Raw genomic sequence first — 18,001 nt, forward strand, 5'->3', positions numbered from 1 at the left:
CCAGCTTCAGATATGCAGTGAGATTGTACTTCAAATACAGAGTAAGCTTACTCCAAAACGAGATGAATTCTGCTTACAAAATACACAAGACTTGTACAAAGTCATAGCTTCGAAAAATTTTAGTTATTCAAAATTACAGAATGTTGTTTACAATGAAATATCAATAGATGAAGATAAAATATCTTCACTTCATAAACAATATAAATCTGATTTTATTAAAAATGAGTGGATTAAAATTTGTCTCTTTGAAAACCATTTTTTACTTGAATTTGAAGAAGCTGAATATGCAGAGTTTGAGGAACAACTTGCAGCAAAATATAACTTTCTTCAAAACATAGATGCGGTCAAAGAGATAACAAAATCTATAAATCGGACACCAAAAAGAACTATAAAATCAAGACAAAAAAGACAGAACACTGCTTCTGAAAATGAAGAAATTCAGTTATATTCTGAAAAAGTTCACATCGTCAAGAAGGTAGAGTTTGAGCTTACAGATTTATTTTAAAATGAGATTGAGAAAGTTGTTGTGTCAAATTGTATCAACAAATGTAAACACGAATTCTCCTGGCATGTCTTTGCTGAGTTGAAAAATGAGCACTGTTTGAATAATGAAGAACTGATTCAAACTATTCAGCTGCACTTAAACCGAAAGCATGACCTTAAATGTGGTTGAATTATTTTATTACAACCAGGCACGTTTGCCTCTTTCCTAGCAGATAATGGCAAAATAGCTCGTTTTAAGTTCTTAGAGGAGTTCCAACAAACAGGTCTTCCAGAGAGCATTATATTTGCTTACAGACTACCTGATCTAGCAACAAAACCAGATGTTGATATTCCTGAAAATATTCCACAATGTGAAGAATGCCACATAAGTGATAATAAACCATCAGCTTCATTGCATTGGAAAAATGTCAATTTGTTACAAGAATGGTCACTTGATGTACCATTGTCAGTACAATTATTACGTGAATCTTTTGTCAACCAGAAAAGCTTAGACAGGTCATCTGAATTATAAAATTTTGTGAAGACAAAACTTTTAAAACTTTATAGTATATATGATACACTCTTGAATCTTACTAATAGAAACTACTGTGGAGTTTTACAAGATCTTAATACACAAGAACTTGCCTTGAATTACCAATCAGTTGGTACTGTGTTCAGCATTTCATCAAGTAGTGGTGCTACTCTTAGTCTGAATTCTGCAGAAATGAAATTAAAACAGAAAGCTGCAGATGACATCTGCAACTACAATACCTATATCCGGAGGTACCCCATGAAATACCAAACATTGGCAGGAATGAGAAACAATCTGGTATCTTTACAGGAGTGTTTGATAGTTGTAATGATGGACAACTTAGTACGGCTGAAGTATCATTCAGACCCCAATCCGGGTGAAAATAGATCAATGCAGCTATGCACACTGCCTATAACTATAAAAGGTGTACCTATAAATTCACTAGAGATAGAAGAAAAATGGCATGATCAAAATATCTGTGACCAATCTAACTGTTGTCCATGCAAAATTGACCAAATACTCACAAAAGAAGATTTTAACCATAGAATTCTATCACTGCTACCAGAGGAAGAAAGCTGTTTTACACGATTCAGAAATATGATGACATGGACATTATTTGATGTTTGGAAACAGATTGCTGAAGGTTAGTATACATTTCAAAATAACTTGTAGATTTGTAATCTCAATCCCATTTTAAGGAATGGTTGAAGTGTACTTGAAAAGAATCAACTAATGCTGGAATCTTTCAAAGCCATATCTCATAAAATATTATGATGTAAAATTAAAACAATTTTTAAAAAAAGACAGCACTTTCTACGTATGGAAAAACCCAAAATGACAAATCATAAAAAAAAGTTTCTGTCTAGCAATTCAAAGAAAGGTAATACATTTCATCACAAAAACAATACTAGCTTCACACCACTGACGTAAACCAGGTACCATAACACATGGATCACTTGGTATATATTCTGTAATTTAGGCCAACATGGACACTGCTATTAATTCTACTCATCAATGCTCAAGCAAACATGAATGTACACAATGATTAACTCATTCATGCTTAGAGCATGAAGTTGTTTATAGTAGTACTTATTCAAATGGAATGAAACAGCAAAAATCCCTGCAAGTATTTAAATGGCTCCACTGTAGCAGAGGTGGCATTAAAGTTTACCCTGTCCGCCCATTTATAATTGATTTCCGTTCTTTAACTTCAGTTTGACTTAACAAAATGTTATGAAACTTATACACACAATGCTTATTACCACAAAACTCAGATCAAGTTGAATTTGGGTGGCATCACTTTTACCGTTATGGAGTTATGCCCCTTTACATTAAATCCAAACGGGGCAACCATCCGTGTCCCATGGACACATGCTACATTAACTTATTTCTAATGTCCTCTTTTTATTTCCAGTGATTCCAAATTTCCCTTTTGTCTTTATCATTCTGCCTGTTTAAGCTAAATAAATACAGTAAACCAATTAAAAAAATAGAATTTAATAGTTTTCATTTTAACTCTAAATTTTAGATGACGATGAATTTCTACAGCTAGGTGGTTTGGAAAGAAAAGTTTGTGAAAATGATACATTAGAGAGATCTTTTGCAGCATTGGATATTCAACCGGAGGATATTGGGGATATTGAGGTAATTTCATGCTACATAAGAAATCTTTGGGGAAAAAAAACTGCCTTCAAGACGATTGTGTTATATCTTAAAAAAATATATATTTGGACAACAATATGTTATGTTTGTTAAATGCATTACATTTGCATGATTTGTTTTGTATTACACACATCATCAACTGGTGGCATGTCATTTCTATATTAAAGAAAATGCATACACAACAATTATTTTTTACCAGAAAAAAATACTTAAAGTACAATGTATCAATATTGTTTTTGTTTAAGAAAATTATTTAAAAGATTTATTGATTGCTTTTTCTAGGAAGGTAAGAAAGAGGCTTTGAAAGGGTGAAATGGTAGTTTATTACAAACAATCATAAGACAACAGTTGTTAAAAGAAAGATACATATTAAACAGGCAACATTTTGTTTCAGATTCACGAAGAATTAGTGCAAGAAACAGATTCTGAAGGTAGTGACTGTTCATCATCTCAAAATGACGAAGACAAAACAATTGATTATGAAGTATGTTTAAGTGAAGATGAGAATAGTGAAGACGCATCAACAGCAGAAGAGATAGATATTGAAGAAGAAATCTACTTGCAGAACATTTTTGAAGATGTTGAGATCAAAATAACATCTGACACAGAATTAGACAATTTGGACTCTTATTTTAAACCTTTGGATCAATCCACCGATGCTAATACACAAGAGTCTGTTTAGTCAGAAAATGAAGATGAAAATGTACAAAGTACAGATGAAGTGGTAACAAGCAGAAGTTCAACAATTAACCATGACCTGGTTGCAGGGAGATTTGGATTTAGGCAACATCAATCACCTCCGATGTTGACAAGACACCCACCCCCTGCAACAGGCAGAGATGACGATATACAGAAACTTAGGGAGGTACTTGATGACATAATGACAAAGGTTAATTCTAATGATGCTGCACGTGGTGGTTTGAAAATTCTGTTTGCTCCTGACAAAAAAATAGGCAGTAATTTGCTAAAACTCTTGTCTTCATCCAAAAAATTTCAAATTTTCTTCCCGAATTTCCAATACTACATTTGCGTAAATCAAAGATAACAAACTTTTGTACTGCTTACAGGAATGCAGGTATTATAGAAATATTAAAATATATGAGAGATGAGGAATTCAATGACTGGAAAAAAACTCATATCAGCCGAGCACATCAATATGGCATCCAAATACGTAAGACGTTTATCCATTGCTCTGAGGGTTGCTTTTGTTACAAAATTTTTGAAAACCTTACAGCTTGAAGAACAAAATGCCATGAAAGATGATTTGCAGAATGAGAATGCTAACTGTATGAAATGGAATGATCGATTTGAGAATTTTTTAGAATATGGAAAGTCACAAAATGCTACATTTATGCTACATACTGAAATGTTGAATCACAGTGAAGAGATAAGTGCATTATCATTTGCTGAGCGACTTGGTGGTAAGAAGGATATTCTCTAATGTTAGCAGCAGTTAAGATGTCTTTACCTTTTGCATTTCTTAACGGTTCTACGTCATATGCAGCCTATGCAGTTAATCTATTACACGAACATTACAAATCTGGTAAATTTTATCAAAATGTGAAGGCTGCTTTGTTCACAACAACAACACATCAGAAAAGTCCATACAATTTTGGTTTGGACACCCAGAGAGAACTAGACCACAAAGATGTTCTAAAGAGTTTTAGATCTGGAGCAACAATGTCATCTGTTGTGCCAAGAATGGCTTTAATAGACTCTTTGAATGAAGCCCATGATGCAAGCAATAGTACAAAAAGTTTAAATGAGACTAGGGAGGAAATAAGTAGTGCTCATAAGCGGAACAATTTACTTGGTCTTTCATTAAACCAAACTGACATTAACTATATCCTTAGAATTGCACGTTTGATCCTACGACAGAATGCCCTATCAACAGACGAGGACATTAAAGTTGTAAATGTTTATTCAATGCCAACAAATATTTTGCCCGAGACATGGCTTGATTCAGCTACATATGAAGCAGGAAAGTACTTGATAACAAAATATATTGCATCTTTTGAATTGTTTGGATACCAGAAGTGTGATATCCCAGATGTTGTGACAATTGAAGGTCCTAAAGAACTGTTGAAAAAACTGAAGGTTACGAAAGGTGTTACTATCAGAAGGACTGATACAAAGCAAGAATCACTGATCAAAAGTGAAAGGGATGTCAAAGAAAGTAAACGCAAAAAGACAGTAACCCGACAACATAAAATAGTAGATAGTTTAAGTTCAGAAATGAATGCGTGCCAGGCATTTATGAATTCTGATTGTTCAAAACCCAAAGTTCAGAAGTCAACTGGAATTCAAAAAGCTTTACTTGATGAAATAAAACACAGCTTATCTATAATTAACAAGACCTCCAGTGAACATAATGCTGACCTGAGTAATTTTCTACTACTTGGACAAACTGCTTTACCTAGTTCATTTTTTTCAGCAGCAACTCATGCAACCGTCGAGTTTGCTGGTGTAAAGTTTAAGACACGCTCTGTAGATGGGAAACTCTACTTAGAATATGTTGAAAAATCCATTATCAACAAGATTTTAAATATCGCTCCTTCACTCCAACGTTTAGTAGTGTGTGAGGAAAAATATACCTTTACACCAGATGAGTTTAAAGCTGCATCAAGATCCCAAAGGCAGAAGACACAAACCTATCCAATTTCACATTTGAAAACGAAAGAAGAAATTCTGAGCGCAACAAAATTTGACAAGACAACAATTATAACAACAACTGAGGGTAAACGTTTGATAAGTACATATTTGGCAAGTAATGCAGCAGACCTGAAGTTCCAGAGAAATATAGTCGTTGATTTTGATAGTGAGCTCCATTTGTCACAGTGTAACTGTATTTCGGAAGAATGCCAATGCGAAATATATACAAGCCCTATTCAGTATAACTTTAGTCTTTTGGGAGAATCATCAATTCATACATTAGAAGATATAAAACAGTGCAAAGGGGAAGTAGAGATGGCGCAAGTAGATTGGCTCCTCCAATACCTTCCAGATTTAAAACCTGGCAAGTCTTGTGTAAGTTTTCTATCATAAGGCGACATTGATGCAAATACAATTCACATGTTTACACTTTCATTTATGTGGCCACGATCAGTTGATGGAAAATATCTTCATCCTGTGCATATTGTTTTACAAAAACCTGGATCTGTAATGGATGTATACAATATAACAGAAATCCTCCAGATTCTTGAACAGGCCTGGAATGACCCTTACATTCGAATCAAAATGTCCATTTTTTTGTCACTTGGTGGAAATGACTTTCTCCCAAAATTTTATGGGATATCACATTCAACTATCTTACAGACTATTATGAAAAACCAAAATTTGTGAGAAAACTTAGTCAAAGTACAGCACAACAACAATAAAATTGAAGTTGAATTTGACTCTAATTTGAATGTAGAATTAATGAAGATTTTGTACTGTCCCAAGGCTTATAACCACTCTGAACTATCGTTTGAGGAAGTAAGGCAAATTACTATTAAAGTTCCAACCATTAAAGACAACAACCATACTAGGAATCCAAAATTGTGGCTACCAGCATCTTCTGTGATAACAAGGTTGTCTTTAAATGTGATCTGCTATATTAAATATTTAATGACCGCAGGATCTGCTGATACTAGACTTCCTAATTTTTTAGCTGACGGTTGTCTTAAAAAATCAGTTTCTGGTGAAATTGAATTCGATTTTGGAGAAGAAGCTCATGTTGAAGATATAAATAGTATGATATTAGTTCCATCAAACGTTTTATTGGAAAAAAATTTGGCCAAACAAACAAGAAAGAAAAAAGCATCAAAACGGAAGCAGAATGAAACACCACAGAAAGGAAGACGCAAAAAAGTTCAAAACAGGACATCAACTCCCAAAAAGAATTGAGACATTATACGATGCATTATCAAGAGTGTTTCCTTTATATAATGACAAATGATATACTCATTGCACATGCTGATTTTGCTTCATTTGTACTTTTTGAAAAACTTGTAAATTGTATTTTTGTTACATTTATATATACATATATACTGAAATCTTTATCCTGGGATTTAGTGTCTTTACACTTTGATTCAAATAATGGGAGGTAGTTCTCATTGTTAATTAAGAAAAAAGGGATAAGTATCTGCTGCTTCTCCGCTAAGCACAAAGAATTTACCATTTACCGCAAAAACTGGTCAGCTAGGAATAAGAATATTGTTTCTAATATGAACAATTGCATTTGTCCTGATTTATCAAAGGAAGGGGATTCTGTTATAGCCTTAGTGTAATTTTTTAAATGAATTACAGGTTATTGTGAATCCTTGTATTTATATGGATATTTTAATCATTTGTACAATATATTATAAATGAAATTTTATTTTTATTTTTCATCCCCCCCTTTTTTTTTACAGTAGTTTAATACTAAATAACTGAAAAGATAAACCTTGAAAATGCAAATGTCATACAGATGTGAAAAATATGTATGTTCAATTATAAAACTGTATTTTGCTGTTATATATATATTTATTAAGAAACTACCCCTTTACAACGGGGGCACTTGCAGGCAGGGTACCTACAAATGCGTCTAAGAGCATATACAATGAATAATGTACAATGAAATAAAATACACATAGGACAATATTATAGTTAAAAATTGATTCTCTTTAAAACAAGTCAACTTTCATGTAAAACATAACAGCATTATATATTAAGATAACTTCTCAACATTTAGAGATCACATCAATTAAACTGCACACGCAAATCACAGTTAGCTTAATTTTCTAAAATCGAAGACCTGTAAGTGTACATTTCACTCAACATCTTTTTACTAAAAGTGTCAACATGTTTACAAACATTTGGATCAACCTTATGGAAATATTCACCTAGCAGTATGTTTATTTTTTCGTAGGACGGTAACTCTGTGAAGCAAAAGTCGGTGAAGTGAGTACTTAGGTACTCATCGATATCGGCAAAAAACTTAATTCGTATAGGGGAATATTCAGAACATTCGAGAACGAAATGTTCCACGGACTCCTCAGATTTGCATGAACACATTTGACAAATGGGAGTCTCGCACATATTCATTCTATACAAAACTTGATTCATGGGTAAACAATTTGTTCGTGCTAACAATTTTAACCGTGTAGACTTAAAATCGAGCAAGTTTGACAAATAAGGTTGTCTACCAGGCGCACGGTTAAATTTGGAGAACGCATTTAGACTGCTTTTATTTCTTATAACTTGAAATTCTCTTTCACGAACAAACTTTCCAAAAAAAATATTCAGGTTAACATTTGAATTGTAAAAATGATCAAGACCAACAGTATTGAACACATTTTTCATATACTGGGGATATTCCCATCCTCGATGTAGCGTTAAGCCCTTTAGTTCGTCAAATATGATTCTACATAATCTATTCTTATCTAGGTCATGAATTCTAGCAAAATAAGATACCCTTTGTCTATCAAGGAAATCATTTATCGGTTCCCAACCCAAATCTACGAAAAAAGCCGATTTAGGGATATTCATATTAGTACTGAAAATAAATTTCGCCGATTTATATTGCCAAGTTTCAAGAATGTGTTTGCTTGAAACTGACGACGGCAGCCATACAGCACAACCGTGTGCGATAGATGGCCGTATTACCGAGTTCCAGAGGGCATCTCCGAAGGATATACGATTGAAAGATCCGTGCTCATTTAGCAACTTAGTCATATAATTGAGCTTGCGCTCGAAGTTATCTTTTAAGTAGCAATTTATATGGTAGGCAAAAGTCAATGAGCGGGTAAAATAAACTCCGAGATATTTGTATTCATTGGTTTCATCAAGGAGAAGATTACCTAATTGCCATTTCTTATCTTTATCTATACGCTTACCTATTATCATAACCTTGGATTTGTTTTGGTTAAATTTTAGATTCCACTTTGAAGCAAAAGTAGCTGTTATATCAAGCAGACGATGTAGTTCCGCCTCGGACTTCCCGATAAGGACTACATCATCAGCAAAGGCACTAGTTGTGAGGATAGTTCGGCACCAAAATTGTTGGCTTCGAGCATACTTACGAGGTCATTCATTAGAACAGAGAAAAGAGCCGGAGACAAGATACAACCTTGTTTTAAGCCAAATTCTTGATCAAAGAAACCTGTTTCACAATCACCAAACAAAACTTTGTTTGATACATTACTGTAAAGTGATTTGAGCAGTTTCCAACACTTACCTTGAATGCCGGTTTTCCACAATAAGTAGAAAAGGCCATCACGCCAGACTCTGTCGAAAGCTTTTGATAGGTCTAGAAAAGCAAGAAATGTTTTATATTTTTTAGCTTTTCGAATAGAACAAATACCTTGTAGAGTAAAAATGTGATCCTCTGTTCTTCTATTTTTTCTAAATGCCCCCTGAACCTCGCCTAAAATATTATTTTCTTCTAAGTAAGTCATTACAGATTCCTCCAAAATTTTCGAATATACCTTGTACACATTAGACGTTAAAGTAATCCCCCTATAGTTATCAATATCGTAGACAGACCCAGCTTTGAGTATGGGTTTGATGATGCCATTTTGCCAATCATCAGGTACAGCTTCGAGGTCAGTAATAATGGTGAAGAGATCAACAAGTGAATCCACAAGTGCATCGCCACCAAACTTTAAGAATTCATTGGGAATCTCATCGATACCACTAGATTTGTGCGACTGAAGATTTCTTATAATTTTATCTAGCTGCTCTCTGTCAATTTTAACTGAGATATGCGAGTCAGGAAAAACTTCATTTTTTTCTATATTCGAAAGAAATTCCTTAACCTCATTTTGCATATTGCGTTTTAAAGAAGAATCTCTGCCGAAAGAGTTAAAATGGTTACTTAAAACAGCATTTATGTCTTTTTCGTCCGTAAAAAGTTCGGACTTATTCTGTGGGTTCATAATTTGATTGGGGACAGTACTCTTATTTTTGCCTTTTAAAAGGTCCCAGAAGCCTTTAACTTTATTGGAGGAATTAACACATTTGTCATGAAATTGTTTCAATTTCAGAGCGTTTTCCTTCTTTTTGATAGCTTCATGGACTTTAGCTTTCCTGAGCTTATAAGTATTAGTCAAAAGTTTGCCAGTCTCGCTATCGAGCAAACCCAGACACCAATCTTTTCGTTCTTCTTTATGCCCATGCATTTCTCATGAAACCAGTCCCGGCACCAGTCGCACCGTATCATGTCGCCTTTTTCTGTTGCGTTACAGATGCAGCTAGCCATTTCGTTGATTCCGTTAGATTCGGTGGGCTTTTGAGTTTTTTTCGATCTTGGCAAAGATGAATCAACCACGCAGTCATCTGACTTGTCGATGCAATGACTTATTCCCCCGCTTTGTGAAGTCTGTACGGCTTCCTTCAGAGCTGTAAGGCTGGTGTCTAAATTTTCTGAATCAGCAGCGTTGTTAACGTAGTTTTCGCAGTTGTCTATCGGTTCATTTTGAGTGAGACAGAGGTTAACCAACGAGTCAGACAGATCGTTATGTATTTGATTATCTAGGTCATCATTGGTTGTAGTGACTAATTTAGGAACAGCACTGTCTTGTTCTCGGCTCAATTTGGTTGATATTGGTGCTTGCTTGCGACTACGTTTTAATACACCTAAGACCCTTTGACTCTCGTTGTTTAATGCGTTTGATACGTAGTGACAGGCCTCTGATATAATACTATCACTAAAGTCTGGTAATAGAGCTTTCATCTCATTTATCATAATTTTTTTATGGAAATGTTTATTAAAAGCTCGAAGCTCTGCCATAGAGAGAGATTGAATCTTACTAAGGTGTCTATCCTTTATCATATTTTCCACAGATAAAAGTTTTGATTGATCCTCAGGCGGCAGATCAAAACGACCAATCTGATCGTTGGCACTCATAGTCGGTGAAAACTAGATTGCGTCCAGAGTCCAAAGTCCAACTCCGATGAATCGTTCGCCCGGAGGTGAATATTTGTAAATGCTCCTTTGTTCCGACGTTGGAAAGTTCCGGGCGGAAAGAACTAACTAGCCGAAAAGTTCCGGAGGAACTTATTAACTAGTTACTTTGTTCTTCCTCTGGTTTAAAAGTTCCACCGGAACAAAGTGACTAGCTGAAAAGTTCCAACGGAACATATCAACTAGTTAGAAAGTTCCTTTTTGCCAAATTAGTCAAAACCGGAACTAACAAACTAGCCCAAAATTATCAACCAGGCAGGAAGTTCCATTTGGAGAATTGATGCAAAGAACCACATGAGGAGGGGGTATTCTTCCCTCTCTTGAGGGTACCATGAATACTAAATTTGCATGATAATGCAACTTATTCCGTTTTATGTGCGCCATGAAATACAACTTAAATTTTGGATATTTGTCCCCAAAGAAACCCCTTTCAGTGCGTTGGGGTATTCTTGTAAATTAATGATTTGCTCTTATATATACTGATACTAATTCTTCCCCCTGTTTCTACAAAAAGGACGAAATATGGTATATTTTTTGAACGATGTAACTAGTTGTTCTGTTCCGCCAGAACTATTCAACTAGCTACATTGTTCCGGGACTTTTCAACTAGCTACTTTTTTCCGGAACTTTTCGACTGCACTCGGAATAAAACAACTAGTTGGAAAGTTCCATCGGAACGAAATAACTAGTTGAAAAGTTCCGCCGGAACAAAGTAACTGACGGAACATAGTGGCTGTTACATACAACGGTACTCTGGCTATATAGTGTTGTGAGTAGATGTTGTGCTGTGAGTTGTTTTACAGAAATGTAAAGTAAATTTTGAACAAGATGCTAAACTTTGCATATTAATTATACACATTATTATGCAGTTATTGTTTGTTGATTTTTTTCATCTCTTAAAGATAAAGAGTCATGAAATGATTTAATTTTTTATGAATTATATTGTGTGTATTATAATACATCTGAAATTATATTTAATGTTTTAAAAACAATACCATCCAGTCATGTGTACACACTATAATCAAAAAGGATGCAGAAATTATCACTCTAGCACCTGTGTTATGTTAATTTTACTGATAACATTACAAATGTGATAAATGTCATTACTAAATGAATGCTGACAGCCACTTGAGTTTTATGTTGTTTTTATCTCAACAGTAGTTGAACATACAAATTTTAAATTTGAGGGCTGTGTGTAGCACTGCATAGTATATCTATCTATGCATAAAACATTACAAAAATACAAACATTCATTGCGGGGGGGGGGGGGGGGGGGTGAAAACCCCTTATCTAAACTTAACTGCACTGATATTTGATATGTATTAGCACGGGATTTTTTAAGCGCGAATAGTTTTCTTGTTAAAGTAAGTTAAGGAATTTTGTCAATCGAAGCTCGTATACAGTGCAGTTAAGTTTAGATGAAGGGATTTTCCCCCTCCCCCCAAATGAATGTTTATATTTTTGTAATGTTTTTATGCATAGATAGATAAGATAGATATTTATACTATGACATTGTGTTGTTAATCTTTTATACCTATACGTATATACGCTTAAAAAACACATGTCTTATGTCTATCTCTACGTAAATTCGCCTTACGTGACAAGGTAACACTAGGACTATTGAAGTTATATTTTTATATAGCGGATGTGGTCGAGTGGTCCAGAGCGCTGGACATGAGGCTAAGCGATTGGTGCTGTAGTGTATCAAAGGTGTGAGTTTTGATCACATATAATTTCATTTATATTGAAAGAAGACTTCTTCTTCTTCCAAACACTGCCCACATTCAACCTGATGAATATTCTGGCAAGTTGCGCATGATTAAAAACTGGTTAAAAACAAATTGTTGATCGATTTAGTTAGAAGTTTTGGTCACTTGAGACTTGAATATCTCAAGAGACTTTGCTGTGGCGATATCTGTAGGCAGTTTGTTCTTAACTGCAATATTAAGATGACGATCTTATGAGATTACACACTTAAAGAAAAACAAAGAGAGAGTTATATAACGTTTTGCAGTTGTGACAATAATTACTGACTGCATAAGAGGAATCGTGATGCTCAAGGGAGCCAGTATTGCTCACCTGGCATTTTTCCATAAAAGAAAAGGAATAATACGCGTCATTATTTAGCCTGTGAAATTGCCAAACTGGTAAACTTAATGAAGACTTTTAAAATCGTTTTTAATCCAATTGATAAATGAACAGGTTGATATAATCTGGGCACTTTTATTAGTGCAGAAAGGTCCCTATGACGTCATAACATGTCGATATTTACATATTTGACCTAACACACAATAGTAATAAGGTAAAAATATATATGAGTAACAGCTGTACATAAAAAGATATTTTACATTCTTTAACATCTTTGTAAATTACATTCTATAGCAATTTTTCTTTTTTGGGTAAAGCTTTTGCTCATATCTATCTATTTATATATAAATATTAATGATCTTAAATTGTGGTTTTTTTGGCAGTTTTTGCTGTTTGCATAATATTGTTTTGCTGATCATTTTTTTGGACATTGATATTTTGTTATCGAGATGATAGACAAAATGGAAAAAAATGGTTAAAATTGTAAATAAGGGTACTATTGACAAGTTCAATCGTTTGACTTGTTTTAGATTATGTATTGACGACCATTTTTGTTGTTCAAAGTTTCAGTTTATCTATAATAGTTTTAAAGACATTAGAGGTATTCCCTAAACAGTGTGGACAACCGTAGTACTTTTGTTGTTAATAGTACTGAATCATTTACCTATAACTTGTTTGTTATCGGCTATCGATAACAATGATTTTACGCTCACTCAGTCTGTCAGAGGCCCTCCAGTGGGGATTTAAATAAACACTTGTTACACATTTCGATACATAAAATGAAACTCTTTTCACAAAACTTTAAAGGAATTTGTTTGAAATATTCTTTATATTATCACACACAAGCTTCATTTTAGAGAATAATAAATGTTCAGAGCTAATATCATTAAATAATCGAAAAATACATTTACACATTTGGATTTTCATTGTAAAAACTTTAAATCGATGGGGTTAATTCACAAAATATCTTAAGAGAAAAAATAATCCCACGTTGTGACCATTTAAGAGTAACCTACCATTTATTCAATGTATTGGATTTGTTTGTGAAAAGAGTTTCGGACGATGAAAAAAAATCAATTTTTAAACTGGATATTTTTCACATGGATCATCGTTTGAATCATTCAGTCATACAGAGAACTCATATGATTAGTTTGCCTTGGATATTCCAGTACTACACAACTCAATTGTCGCTATTTATGTATATATCTATATGTATATCTAATTAATTAAAAGACTTTTCTGTTTGTACATGTATAATGCTTTTATGTAAAGGCGTTGAGAACCTTTGGGACCCCACAGTTTAAATGTCTATAATAAATACGACGTGATAAGTAGGCGTTACAGGCGAACGTTCACCTAATTTAACCCAGCCAATGGGGAGACTTGAGCGCGCCAAAAAATGGTCTCGTCCACATTGTTATGAAAACGATACTAAGTAAAAACATTTAAATTGGTCAAAATCAATATGTAAGGGTAATAACTCCTATAAGGAGTTCTCCGATATTTTTTTATTAATTTGACATTTGTAGATCTTGTTTTCTTATCATACTAATGTGAACAATTCTATATTCCTACTATAGTTTCATAAAAAAAAAACAAAAAATGTTCAAATCAATGTTTAGGATGTATAAGGGAACGACCATTTAACTTCAAGGGGCGGGGGTATGGTATCTAATCCCCAATTTGATGAACAAAATAATTATGGTCAAGCAGATTTCAGAAAAAAATATTCTGAATCCAGATTTTCCCCATACCTTATAGTGTTAAATTTTGAAAAAAATAACTTGATTGATAGCGCGAAAAACTTTTCTGACTCAGACAAAAAGCCATACCCCCCCCCCCCTTAGGTTAAATGGTTGCTCCCTAAATACTTGAATACTTGATGAGCTATATCATCAGGAAGAAACTTACGAGAATAAGTTAATCAACTTAAGGTTAAATTTACCTAAAGTAGTTCAAACCTATAGTTTCTTTATAATATCTAATTTTATCAATTTCTAATTTAAGAAAGGTATGTAAAATATTTAGTCCTATAATATAAGACTTCGGAGTTTCATATCATTTACATTCAACGTTTTTTATCGCATATTTTTTTTACTATCAATGTTGAAACCCGGGTTAAAAAAAAATATCCGATAAAAAACGTTGAATGTAAATGATGTGGTTTCAACATTGATAGTAAAAAAAAAAATATCCGATAAAAAACGTTGAATGTAAATGATGTGGTTTCAACATTGATAGTAAAAAAAAAATATCCGATAAAAAACGTTGAATGTAAATGATATGAAACTCCGAATTTTTATATTATAGGACTAGTAAAATATTAAGTCGGTGTCGTAGCACGGACTGTTGAGCTGATGATACCCTCGGATACAAGCGGTCAACCAGCAGCGGTTTCAATCAAAATGCTAGAAAATGAAACAAACATTGTAAATATTCTTTAAAAAATACAGCGGTCATTTGACATCCGCACTTTTATCCGACACTTCCGAGCAATGTATTACATGTCGACGAATGCAATGTTCATAAATGATTGTTCAGTTATAACCGCGAGTAACTGTCTAGTCTTTTAAAACAAATACGCTCGTGGAAATATGAATGTGATTTATATCAAAGTGAAAAACTATCGCTAAGTCTTCCCCGTCTGTTAAACGAGTTGATTGAATGATTGATGTTTGCTTTACTCCGCCTTAGAATAAATGTGCTTATATGTATATTTTGACAGTAAAGATGTTGTTTTAAAAATCAGTACACTCAATAAGAACGTGTCTAATCGTTTAACAGATAAATAATATGCACAAAAACATACTCTAGTCGTACGAAATACTGTTTTCTAGATTAGTAAGCACAGCTTTTATCATTTTCAATCTCATTGTAAAATCCCATACTTTGAAACTCTCACGGGATGATTATCCTAGCAATTCATAATACATAACCGCCGTTCCTCTATAAAAGGAAAATTGAACTTGTAAGGGTTCTGGCTGTATATTTACATTCTACAAATGTATTAAATTCCACAGAAATAATATCTAAGAAATAAATAAAAGAAAACAAGAATGTGTCCATAGTACACGGATGCCCCACTCGCACTATCATTTTCTATGTTCAGTGGACCGTAAAATTGGGATCAAAACTCTAATTTGGCATTAAAATTAGAATGATCATATCATAGGGAACATGTGCACTAAGTTTCAAGTTGATTGGACTTCAACTTCATCATAAACTACCTCGACCAAAAACTTTTACCTGAAGCGGGACAGACGGACGAACGGACGCACAGACCGAAAAACATAATGCCGCAGGTGGGGCATAAAAAGAACTACATTTTTTTGTTGTATAAACATCTTTTATTAGTTACATGTAAATGATTTTGAAGAATTGTTGAAAACTTGCGAGTTTTATAAAACCTTTTTCACATTATGCGTACCATGTGTACGATGGTAAATAAACTCATCAAAGATACCAGAATTGAAATTTTGTACGCCAGACGGGCGTTTCGTCTAAAAAATACCCGTCAGTGACGCTCGAATCAAAAAAAGTTAAAAGGCCAAACAAAGTGCGAAGTTGATGAGCATTTAGGACCCAAAATTCCTAAAAGTTTTGTCAAATACAGCTAAGGTAATCTAATCCTGGAGAAGAAAATCCTTAGAATTTCGAAAAATTCAACATTATGTGACAGTATAAAGAAGGTAATTGTACATATCAATTAGTATGTGAATAATTATATGCAGTCTATTGTTCTATTTCTTCTTTGTTTGTTCTTCTTCTAAAAATGTGAAATATAACCCACCTAAAATCAGGGGCGGATCCAAGAATTTGGAAAGGGGGGGCGAAGTTTTTAAAGATAATTCTGTTGGAAATTTTCGTTTCTAATAGCAAAAAAGTGGACAAGATTATTGTTTTCAATCCAGATACGGCCAGGAATTTTATTTAATGCAAAAATCAGAGTCAGATTTTTTTCTCTCAAATACCTTAGACTGCCTCCTCAAATCAAATGGTTCGTACCTTAGACTTTAAATCTATCTAGAGCTTATATACTGACTGGGGATCATTATTCAGTTATCATGTTATTTTTAAATAGGCTGGGGCGTTTGGGGTTAAACATGTTTTCGTAGGTAAATAATATTGCTGTGGTTTTTTTTTCATGAGAGTGTAATAATGTATTACTTTGTTTGGTTGAATTGTGAAATAGAAGTCGCTACGTTCTTGCTCAATCCTGTGTCGCTTTGAAGGTATCATGGTTGTCATCCTCAGCCTAAGCAATGTGTTACTGTAATTTGAATTTCAAAATGACTGAGTGACGTTTTTTTGACGCACTGGTCAACTCCACCATAGCGAATCACATGACTTTGACATAATCAGTAATTACCAGCGAAAAATATCTTTATAAGTAAAGAATTGTCGCATAAAAATTAAATACACGGGAAATGGCAAAGTTCACGAAGTCTAGTCTGATTAATCATTTTACAAAAACAAAAAACAAAAAAAAGTCCAAGCAAAGGGGGGGGGGGGGGGGGGGGGGGGGGGGGGCGTACGCCCTCTACGCCCCCCTCTGGATCCGCCACTGAAAATGATAAGATAATGCTGTAAAGATATATCAGCTTGTCTTACCTGAAGATAGCTTAGTCTATATGGAAAATATTTGCCAAAAACTATAATCAAGACTTTGTTTGTTTGTTTTTTAAATTTTAACTGGAAGTTCATTTATAACTACTAATGGACGCCATGCCGATCCATGCCCTATGATAAGGATTATATAATTCAACGCTCCAGTGGATTTAGGTATTTAAATTGTATTTTTTCGTTTTTTCCCTTAAAAATAGAGAAAGTAGACCAAATAATTTTAATGCGTCATAACAACAGAGAGATGTTTTCGAATAAAACATTTTTACTAAAAGTACTTGACGACAGACTTTACAAGTGAATCTTAAAAATGCATAACTTCAAAAATACTTCATTTTGTCTGTGTGTTATCTAGGGTTATTAGTCTCCAACCTCTGAAAATTTTTAGTCTGCCCTTCCACGAAATATTTAATTAGATTTTTTTTTAAATGTTTTGAACTTTCGAAAATTCTACCTGGCAACCGATCAGACAATAGTTTTAAGTTGACTAAATGCAGAACAGTACATTAAATGATGCTCAATAGCTAGTAGATACATTTGTCTTTTAATATACAACTGGCATATAAGGATCGTAATGGTGCTATGTGGATAAATTTATCGGGTTTCAAGAGCTAAATTGGCAGCGCATCATCCCTACAATAGCTTTCATTATTACGATTGTAAAAATAACTGGCGTAATGGGGAGATAA

The 18,001-nt window shown here is 33.8% G+C and overlaps 1 long non-coding RNA gene across 1 annotated transcript in view; it reads right to left on the reverse strand.

Moving 5' to 3' along the window:
• The window catches only part of LOC127706532 (uncharacterized), a 36,555-nt gene extending 19,127 nt beyond the window's left edge, over positions 1–17,428 (reverse strand). The window contains exon 1 of the long non-coding RNA XR_007984526.1: positions 17,301–17,428. This is a non-coding gene — a long non-coding RNA (uncharacterized LOC127706532). The remainder of the gene's footprint in view (positions 1–17,300) is intronic.
• Between the last annotated feature and the right edge of the window lie 573 nt (positions 17,429–18,001).

This window comes from Mytilus californianus, unplaced genomic scaffold (assembly GCF_021869535.1).
Source record: "Mytilus californianus isolate M0D057914Y unplaced genomic scaffold, xbMytCali1.0.p SCAF_1, whole genome shotgun sequence".
NCBI lineage: Eukaryota > Metazoa > Mollusca > Bivalvia > Mytilida > Mytilidae > Mytilus > Mytilus californianus.